A 10,204-nucleotide genomic window follows, 5' to 3' on the forward strand; every position below is an offset into this window, starting at 1 on the left:
TACCAACCAAAGTTCTCTTTATGCCCCAGGCCATTTTGTGAACAAAGGGTCAACACATATAGTCATGGTCACCATGAGGGGCATTCAGCAAGTCCTGGTCAGCCACAGGGTTCTGGGACACTCACAGGTGCGTGTGCGTGCATGCACTCACACACACACACACACACACACACACACACACACACACACACACACACACACACACGAATGCTTAAAACAGAAGAGTTGAGACTCCATATTTAATGAAGTTAATCTGACAACCCATAACTGAATCTCCCTCACCACAAGACAGCTACTGATCCACCTTCCCAAACTCACCACCCACACAGTCCTTGGATGAGATGGTTCAGCAGCAAGGGGCTGAGACCCAGCAGCCAGCAGCCAGCAGCCATAAAACCCAGCTATGATCATCGCCCAGCCAGCAGGGCTGTACACATCCACCCCAACCACCTCCCTCCCTCCTGCTAAACGGAGATGGAGACGGAGCTCAGTACCTGTCCCAGGGCAGGAAGAATGGCCAGGGCCCTGTGGCCTGACATAAAATAAACCACAAACACCAATCACCACCTGTCTCTCCCAAGACTTTCCTTTTTTAATACACAAACAACATACACATTTTACGTATTTGCTTTCTTAAATATGAATAAGCAAAAAGTATAGTCATAAAATGACAACTATAGCATGCTCTCACTTGTATAGGGGCTTTCTAGAACAGGCAAATTCATGACGACAATATGTAGAATAGCAGTAGCCAGGAGCTGGGGAGAGGAGGCAGTGGGGACCATTGTTAAGGGGTGCACACTATCTGTTCATATACTCTGGAAATACACAGTGGCGATGGTCCTACAGGATTGCAAGTAAGTTTGCTGACTCTGAATTGTACACTTAAAAATTATCAAAGAAATAGTTTTTATGATTTTCAACGGGGCACTAAAAACTATCGCTATTACCTATAGAGGGGAAAAAAGAGATGAGAAACAAAATCTCCCAAGTTTCTGCCACCTAGACAGGCCACCAGTTCATCACATCCATCCTCGCAGACACATATCTAAATGGATGGCATGTTTCACAAAAGTACTACCCTGCCTGGTAGCTTCCTTCTTAGAAATACATAGTATCTGTCCATGTTTACAGACGCGCATCTGTAACCTTCATTTTCCAAGCCATGTGATATTCCATGCCATAATTAACTAGCTGGAGATTGGGAGCTTTGTAAACAATGACTCCAGGGACATCCCCAAGCACTTGTCCAATTATACCCTTAGCAGAGTGCGGAGTCAGGGGCTCCCTCAGGAAGGCTGTCCAAAGAGCAGAGAGGTTAAGCTTCTCTAAGGGGGCTAACTTCTGTCTTACCAATATTCTGCTCTCTACCTGGATCTTTCTTAGACTCCACTTGGGTTCCTAACATACTGCATAGTGCTCAGAAAGTTAGACTGTCTTTTCCACAGAAGCCATCCTAACCTCCAGTCCCAGGACTTCCCTGGGGACACATCCTGCCTGGGCCACAGAAAGCAGGCAACTGGGACCTAACAAGGCAGGCAGGGTTATCCTGGGTTAATGTCCACTGAACTTCTTATCCAGCACCTCTTTGAGGGTGCCCAGGGACTCATGCTTTTGAAAGCTTTCTGTGTTCAAGATTTCAATCTTGAGGAGACATTTAAATATTTCCTTAAAATGCAAATAGACCCTTCCAAAAGAAGCCAAGGGCTGAAAGGGACACACGGAAGTGCCTAATTAATCCCTTGCCTTTGAGATGGGGAAGTAAGGCTCAGAAAGGTTCAGCACAAATGTCTCAGTAACCACCCTAGAGTCCCAGGACTGTCTCAAATGGTGATTCAACCAAACCAAGTCAGAGAAAATTTTGGACACCTAGTGCAATCCTTATTCTCCTCAGCCAGGGCATAAAATTGAAAGAAGTCACCAGTGTCATACCCCAGCTCAGCGGTGGCCAGAGGTTCACACAACTCATGTCCTGCCAACCCAGTGTTCAGTGACATCATGTTGATAGCTAAAAAAAATCAGCAACAACCGGAATATTTATACTACAGAAGCAGGTGAACACTCCAACCTAAGACTTCCCCAAACCACCCTTCTGAGAGCCAGCTGTTACAATGCCACAGGGTATCACTGGTCACAGCCTAGCTATGCACCCTTGAGCTGCTGACTTCCATTTTCTCACCAGTCTCTCCAAATCCAGTTCTCCATGTCCCTCCATAATACACACTCTCAGATCTATCACACCCTTCCTCGTATCAACCAAAGAACTAGAAAATGTCTTGCTGAACACAGAGACAAGAAGTCAAGTTCAAGTAGAAGGGGAATGAGGATGTAAGACAAGAAGGGAAAACAGAGTGACGTCTCACCGATTAAGAGCCCTGGCTGCTCCTGAGACCAGGTTTGGTTCCTACCACCGACGTGGAAGTTCACAACTATCTGTAACTCCAGTTCCAGGGCATCCAGGGCCCTTATCTGACCTCTGCAGGTACCAAGCACTCACAGGGTGCATGTACCATACATGTAGGCATTTACCCATCTTCATTCAATCTTTAAAGCAGAGAGTCATTCCTGTGAGCAGTTGGAAAACTGTCCCAAGAAGTAACTTTAAAGACAGCACAGAACATGTCCCAAAATAATCCCTTCAGAGTGAGGGGACTGGGGTGTGCTTATATAATTTCTCTCATCACTGGCTGGTAGAAGCCAACATGTAAGGAGGACACTGACCAGTCTACCACAGGGGAAAAAAAGATAAAAAGGAAGACAGACTCCAAACCCACTCTACCCATAGAAAGGAAGTTAACCAAACAAACACAATTGAGTGCTAAGACCACATAGTGATAGAATATGCCCACTTTGTCAATCACTTTGGGTTGATAGAGCCAAGGAAAGCACAGGAGATCTTTCTGTTAGCTGTTAGAGAGAGTTGGGGATGTGGAGAGGGGAACTTGGAAGTCATTAAAGTCAGCCAAATGTCCTTCACTCTGGTTCAGTCACGGTTGCCTTGAGCAGGGGTCCACAGGAGCCTCAAACTCTTAACCCACACAACTGCATCAGGCTGTGCTCATAGACTTGGCATCTTCATTCAGGGAGGGTAGCAATGACCCACTCAGTGGAAACCAAGCATGCCCATGTTACTGTACCTACTGCTCCGCCTACTTCCCCCCGACAGCCATGTCCTCTGTGGAAACTCAGAAGCAAACTGGCAGCTTAAGTGGGAGTTTACCCCTCCTCGAGGACTTTAAAAAGTTCTTTTGGGAGTTAGCTGGGCAGTAGTGGCACATATCTTTAGCCTTTAATCCCAGCACTCGGGAGACAGAGGCAGAAGATGTCTGTGAGTTCAAGGCTAACTGGATCTACACAATGAGTTCCAGGACAGCCAAGACTATACAGAGAAACCCTGTCTCAAAAAAAAATTCCTTTAGGAATCAGGGAGGTGTTTATATGTGGCAGTGTGTCATTTGGGTAAATAAATGGACCGCACTGTGAAGGGGTCAGGAATAGTGGTAAGCGATGGGGAGGACTGTTGCCCTGCCATTATCAGTACAGCTGGGGCAGCTCTCAGCAGCTAAGACTTGAGATCAGAGACGGGACATGCTTTTATCCCAAGCACATAAGACTTGAGCAGTTTTTCACTGGAGGAGAGGAGAGGAGGCTTGGGCAGGCTCTAAGGCTGTTCTTAGGACCCCTCCCCCATCCCCTCTCAGCCTTTCCTTAGGACTCTAGCAGCTACACTCAGCTATCCACCTCCATCTCCTCCCAAGCTGCCAGGACACTTCCTCTCTAAGAATCCCAAAGAGGACAATCAACTCAGGCTCTCTTGTCATTGGACGGCAAGTTTCCTTTCTGGCAAGCACCAGAGTCCAGCCCAAAAGAGAAGCAGAGGTGTCACAAGTACAGCCCTGAGCACACCTTAGCTGGAACCCTTAGCCATCACTGAGTAGATCACACACAGGAAAGAAGTCAAAGGGAAGGGCTGGAGAGATGGCTCAGCGGTTAAGAGCACTGACTGCTCTTCCAGAGGTCCTGAGTTCAAATCCCAGCAACCACATGGTGGCTCACAACCATCTGTAATGAGATCTGATGCCCTCTTCTAGTGTGTCTGAAGACAGCTACAGTGTACTTACATATAATAAATAAATCTAAAAAAAAAAAATCAAAGGGAAACCAGTCAGCCTCTGAGCCTCTGAGATGCTGCAGATGAACCCTAACAGCTGAGAGAGGAAGAACACAGAAAACAGGGGTGGCATCTATTGTCCTCCCCCTAAAATACCACAAACTAGAAAGCAAGCACCACTAAAGACAAGACACAGTGAGCTGGAGAGAGGTATGCTGTGGAAGTCAGAGCCTGGGAACTTTGCCCTCAGGGAAGTGGGGGTGGTGATGACTGCAGATACCACAAGAACAGAGCAGATCACACACTGACCAACCTGGCCCATCCCATCCATGGATGCTGGCATAGAGATCTGGGATACCCTGGTCTCTTTTTAGCTGGATTTCCCAAGTCTACCCTCATCATTTGTGCTTGAACTCCATGTTTGGTTGTGTTTCTGCGGTATTCCACCTCTGCTCTATTTTTTAAAGAAGAAATGGGTGTGGCTTCACATGACCCCTCCCCCAACACAGGCAATCCCAAATACTACCAGTCCACACCCCCAGCTGGTCAGGCAGTCCCCTTTGGTACTAGGGCAAGAAACAAGCTTCTTTGCAAACAAAGGTCATCTCGCACTCTGCCATCCTTTCTCTACCTTCCCGAATCCTGCTGGACTGCAGCAGGTCCCAGGAATCAGGCAGGCTTCAACAGCCCTACCCTAGGTTCTCCGAGCTCAGAAGATACCACACAGTTAGTCCCTAGGAAAGAAAGGAGGAGGGGGGGCACTCTTCTCTCAAATCCAGTATAGCCCAGACCACCTGTAGGAAAAGCTTCCACTTAATAAACGTGGATGAAAGTATGACAAATCAACCTCAGGTTCCTCATTCATGTGCTCTTCAAAAATGTCCCCTGCTGAATCTTCCGGCTGTTTCTGAGAACCATGACCCTAATTTTTTCTTCCCACTGTCCCAGGACCATTTACCGCGGGGACAGAGCCCGCTCGGACAAATTGTCGTTTGTCCACCGCTTCCTCTTACAGGAATCCTCCACTTGTGGGGTGCTTACCTTACTGTAACCCTGGCCTCTCCTCTCAGGAAGAATCGTTTCTAATGCCCTGATTTCCAGACTCTTGGGACTAAAGCGCGCGCACCGTTGAGAAGCCTTGTGCTGAGCCTGACACTGAAGCACAGTAGTTGTCTGTCCAGTGGCTGGAGATCTGTCCCTGTCGGGTCATCACCACTCTGCTGCCTAACAAGGCGCACTCGGAGATAAAGCTGGGTGCAGAGTAAGCACTCTATATACACGAGTGGCCAGGCCGTCTTTTTAAGCACCTGCCTAGCTCGGCCTCCAGCGACCTCAGGCACCAGCTCCGGAAGGGACAAGAAACCCGAGAGGGGGAAGTGCGCAAAGCACCACGCGCCCTTAAACTCTGAAACCCAAAGGGGATTGGGCTCGCCGCCGGCCGGCGACTTGGTCCTCACCCTGGGAGCCAGAGGGCGCACTACAGTCCGACCCTCCCCCAAGCTCCCCAGGCCTGCACCTGCTATCTCTTCACCCCTCCAGGGAGTTCGGGGACACCTTGCTCCGGGAATGGGAGTACTTTCCTGCCACTGCACTTAGTGTCGACCGCAGAAAAGGTCTTAAGGGATCAGAGCCGCAGCACGAGCTCCAGGCCACAACTTTCTACCCGAGAAAAACGAGTGGGCTGGGACGCCCGCCTGCGCTGCTCCTGGGGCAGCCCGCACACCTAAGCCCACCTTGCGGCTTGGGAGAGGGATGGCGAGCGGAGACAGGGAAGACTCAGGGACCGGACCAGGCTGGCCACGGGCCGCTGAGGGAAAACTTTGGGCTGGGTAGAGGGAGACAGGACCACCGGCACCTTGCACCCGCATCCCGCGCCAGTACCCGGCTCCTCGAGCCCCGCGCACTGTGTCTTGCCTGTGTCCGGGACCATCTGCATCCGCTCTCGCCGCAGGGGTTGGAAAGTGGGGGCGCCGCTGCGGGGGTGGGGGTGCTCCAGCGTGCTTGGCCAGTGATCCGCGGGACCGGCTCGCTTGGGCCGGTCTGGGCGGCGACAGTGCGGCTGAGGGCGGGCGCCCCGCCCACCTGGCCCCTCCGCCCCGCCTCCCCAAGCTCTGCCTTTATCTGCCGATCCTTGACCAACCCACCCGCCACCCCGTAGTTCTCTCCCCAACCCTCTTCTCTTGCCTTTCTTCCCTCCTCTCCCTCTCCCCCTCAAGGGGGCGGAGCTTCTCCCCTCCCTTCAAGACAGACAATGCTGTGGCTTCGTGTCGGCCTCCTCCCTTCATCTCCCCCCAACCCCGCCCCTTCCAGCTCGCGCGGGCAGCCAGCATTTCTTCTCGGCGGGCCAGAGTGCACGAGGAGGGGGGAGGAGAGTACGGGTGGAGGGAATAAGGTGCTGCCTCTCGCCCCATCGCGCCGGCCCTCTCCAAGCAGCGCGGAGATTTGGCCCGAGCTCTTCAGTTAGCCTGGCACTGTGACAATCACTCCCAGGGAGCAGCCCGCCTAGAGAATGCAGATTTCCTAGCAGAGGATGTGCAGTTGGTGGAGTCGGGTAGTGGTTCTTTCTAACACCCGGGTTTGTTCCCAAAAGGGTTTGAGCTGCCAAAGGGCTAAGTGGGCCCCTTCGACTTCGCAGGCCGGCAGACGTGACAGCAATGTGAAGGAAGTCAAGTTTCTTTGTCCATCCCTCACCTCCTCCTCCTCCTCCTCCTCCTCCTCCTCCTCCTCCTCCTCCTCCTCCTCCTCCTCCTCCTCCTCCTCCTCCTCCTCCTCCTCCTCCTCCTCCTCCTCCTCCTCTCCATCCTTAGACCTCCGGGGATCTCTTGTGCATAGGAGGGAGCACCCAGCTACGGATTCTGAAATCTCTAGCCATAATTCTTCGTTTATACATGCCCGACCTTGCAGTCGGTTCCCAAACCAAAGAAGGAAATCTAACGGTTAAAGAAAGGGTGGCCAAGCCCCCAAAGTGCATCCCGTCTGCCTAGGAGCCAGATATTCTCTTCTAAACTCATTGTTTGGTTCTTGGAATGTGTCTCCCATAGAAACAATGTTATAAACGGCTATCCGTTCCCAGACCAAGCCACAAATGTGCTAAACCCAAAGCGCAGCTGTGGGGTGGTGCTGGAAACGTCCCACAATACTGAACAAGAAGGCTACTGATCTGCTTTTTCTACTATGAAAAGGGAGGGAGGTATTAGGGGAAAAATGCATCTAGTCCTTTCCCCTTGAGCTATAAACACAAATCTGGTCCATTAATTTCTCTCACTGGAGCCATTACTGTGTATTAGGTAAACTGCTTTACTTCACAGGTATCAGGACTCCAGGAAAAACGTGCTCTGAGGATGTAGCATTTCTACAGCTAGAACTGCAGGGAGAGCTGAGGAAACCTTCTCGAAGGGTTCTTCCTTCTCTTCTAACCTGGCCTTCCATGACCTCAGAAACAGGACAAAGGGAAGCCATGACTGGTTTTGCTGTTCAAGAAGGCTGTAAGATATTGCTAGAATTCCTCAGTTTCTACCCCAACCTCTCAGAAGAGCTGCTCCCTGACTCACTTGAGTCAGATGGTCATTGTATAAACAATCATCTGGTTTTCTGACAATTAGGGTACATTCTTAATGCCAGAAATACTGGTCCTTGGCCCTATTAAATCCAAATCGGGCAAGTCTGGTGATGTGCAGCCATAATCCCAGTGCTCATGAGGCTGAGACAAGAACGCTGTGAATGTGAGACTATTCTGTGCACATAGTGAGACCTTTTAAAAAGCACCTCTGTGAATACAATGAGTGGTGATCTGAGTCACTGGAAAACACCTTTCTAATGGTCCGTTTCCTCATAAAGAGGCCACAGAAGAGGAGAATGGTCCTTCATCCTTTCAGAGAAGATAGAGGTGATGCATCTGGGCTGGAGATGCTATTTCTCAATAGGAAACACACACTGAATTTTACGTTTCAACACTGCAGACTTCCACATGCAGGCTGCACAGGAAGGTCCACTGCCTATGAGAGCAGCAAAGGAGCACCGTCTAAAAGAAACAGACCAATAAAAATGGTACCAAATACTGGAGCAGTAGCTCAGAAGGAAAGGCATGCATTTAAAATTTCTAGTAGCTAGGTTAATAGTTGGAGAAAGCCAGGCATGATAGCACACAGCTATAATCCCAGCATCTGGAAGACTGAGGCAAGAGGACTGTGATTTCAAGGCCAGCCTAGGGCATAGAGAAAGTCTTGTCTCAGAGGTGGTGGTGGTGGTGGTGGTGGTGGTGGTGGTGGTGGTGGTGGTGGTGGTGGTGGTGGTGATGGTTGGTGGAGAAGGAGTAGGAGGGGGGGAGGAGGAGGAGGGGTGAAACAGAACAGGTAAAATTAAGTTTTATAATATTTCTGTTTGGCCTGGTGTGTTGAAAACATAATCTTAACATGCAATCAATATAAAAGTATGCTGGGCATGGTGGCTCACACCTTTAATACCAGCAGTTGAGAGGCATAGGCAGGATCTCTGTGAGTTCCAGGCCATCCAGAGCTACTTAGTGAGACCCTATCTCAAAAATGTGTTATGTATAAGCACACTGTAGCTGTCTTCAGACACATCAGAAGAGGGCATCAGATCTCATTACACATGGTTGTGAGACACCACGTGGTTGCTGGGATTTGAACTCAGGACCTCTGGAAGAGCAGTCAGTGTTCTTAACCACTGAGCCATCTCTCCAGCCCCCACATAAATAAATATTAAACACACAATAATATAAAGAAATTATTCATGAAGTATTTTATATTTGATACTATATATTTAGTATATTTTTATACTAAGGATGAAATGGGTACATGTTTAAACTTCAGTGTATCATAATTCAGATGCTAAATTTTTATCAAGAATTTCTCAATCTGGGGGTTGGGGATTTAGCTCAGTGGTAGAGTGCTTGCCTAGCAAGCACAAGGCCCTGGGTTCAGTCCCCAGCTCCGAAAAAAAGAAAAGGAAAAAAAAAAGAATTTCTCAATCTGATTCATGTGTTTAGGAATATATGTATGTATATGCATATGCATATAACAAAAATTTATTTTTAAAAGAGACCATGAGTTTGAAGGAGAGTAAGAAATTATGAGGGAGGGTTAGTGTGGAGGAGAGGGAAGGAGGATAATCTCAAGATAAAAGAAAAAAAATTCTCAATCTGTAGTTACATTTTTAAAAGTTCTAGTTGGACAAGTAGAGTCACATATCTAACTGGGTCAAATAGACTTCAGATTTACCTAGCAATTGCATTGAGAAGCAATATTTAATGTGAGTCGTGAGTAAATAAACTTAAAATTCTGTTCCTAAAGAACAGGAGCCAGCCAGGTGTGGTGGCATACTCCTTTAACGCACTCCTCCAGCACTCAGGAGGCAGAGGCAGGCAGATCTAAGTGCCTATGGCCAGTCTATTCTACATAGTGAGTTCCAAGCCAAGGGATACAGAGTGAGACTCAGGCAAAAAAAGAAAAAAGAAAGAAAAGAAAAAGAGAAAGAAAACAGCAAAAAGAACAGGAGCCAATCAGTAACTGCATGTGACCAACAGATTCCACAGAAGGATGACCCAGGACTAATGGCTTCCAGAGTGGGTTGAGGAGGCCCTCTGCTTCTCATTAGCAAAACACAGGCAGAAGTGTAGAGCACCCACAGAAAGTAATTTCCCAACTTCCTTTAGCTCTCACTCTTGCATCTGGAAAGGTGCCTGCCGAGAAATAGGTTATACTCCCCGTGATTATACAGAGGGAAGGCCTGGGTTGAGCTTACTAAGGTCACCGTAAATCCTAGGGTACCACAGGCCCCCAAAGGTTTGAGAAATGCTAATTTTGAGGCTCGGGTTAGACTTGGATGCAGGTCATTTACTTAGGTCCCAGAAAGCAAGAACGAGGGAAGGACTATAAGGATGTAAAGAAGAAAATTAATAGACACGTTTCTGTTGTGAGCATCTAGGGCTGTAGTCCTCAGGGTGCCCTCTGAGGAACTGGATAAATGTCTGCTCTGAGGCTGGGGGACTGCGAAGCTCATGGAAACCTGACCAGTTAGTTGAGTATTGCTTCCAGCCTACCTCACGTCCTCAGACCTCCTGAACTGTGTGGC

General features: G+C 48.9%; 1 protein-coding gene across 7 annotated transcripts in view; it reads right to left on the reverse strand.

Moving 5' to 3' along the window:
- The window catches only part of Rassf2 (Ras association domain family member 2), a 36,205-nt gene extending 29,995 nt beyond the window's left edge, over positions 1-6,210 (reverse strand). For 2 of the 7 annotated variants that reach the window (XR_015682976.1, XM_087652168.1), the window contains exon 1: positions 5,153-5,470. The gene's annotated coding sequence lies outside the window, so the exon portion shown is untranslated. 7 annotated transcript variants of the gene reach the window in all.
- Between the last annotated feature and the right edge of the window lie 3,994 nt (positions 6,211-10,204).

Source organism: Rattus norvegicus, chromosome 3 (genome assembly GCF_021556685.1).
Source record: "Rattus norvegicus strain SHRSP/BbbUtx chromosome 3, alternate assembly SHRSP_T2T, whole genome shotgun sequence".
Classification (NCBI taxonomy): Eukaryota; Metazoa; Chordata; class Mammalia; order Rodentia; family Muridae; genus Rattus; species Rattus norvegicus.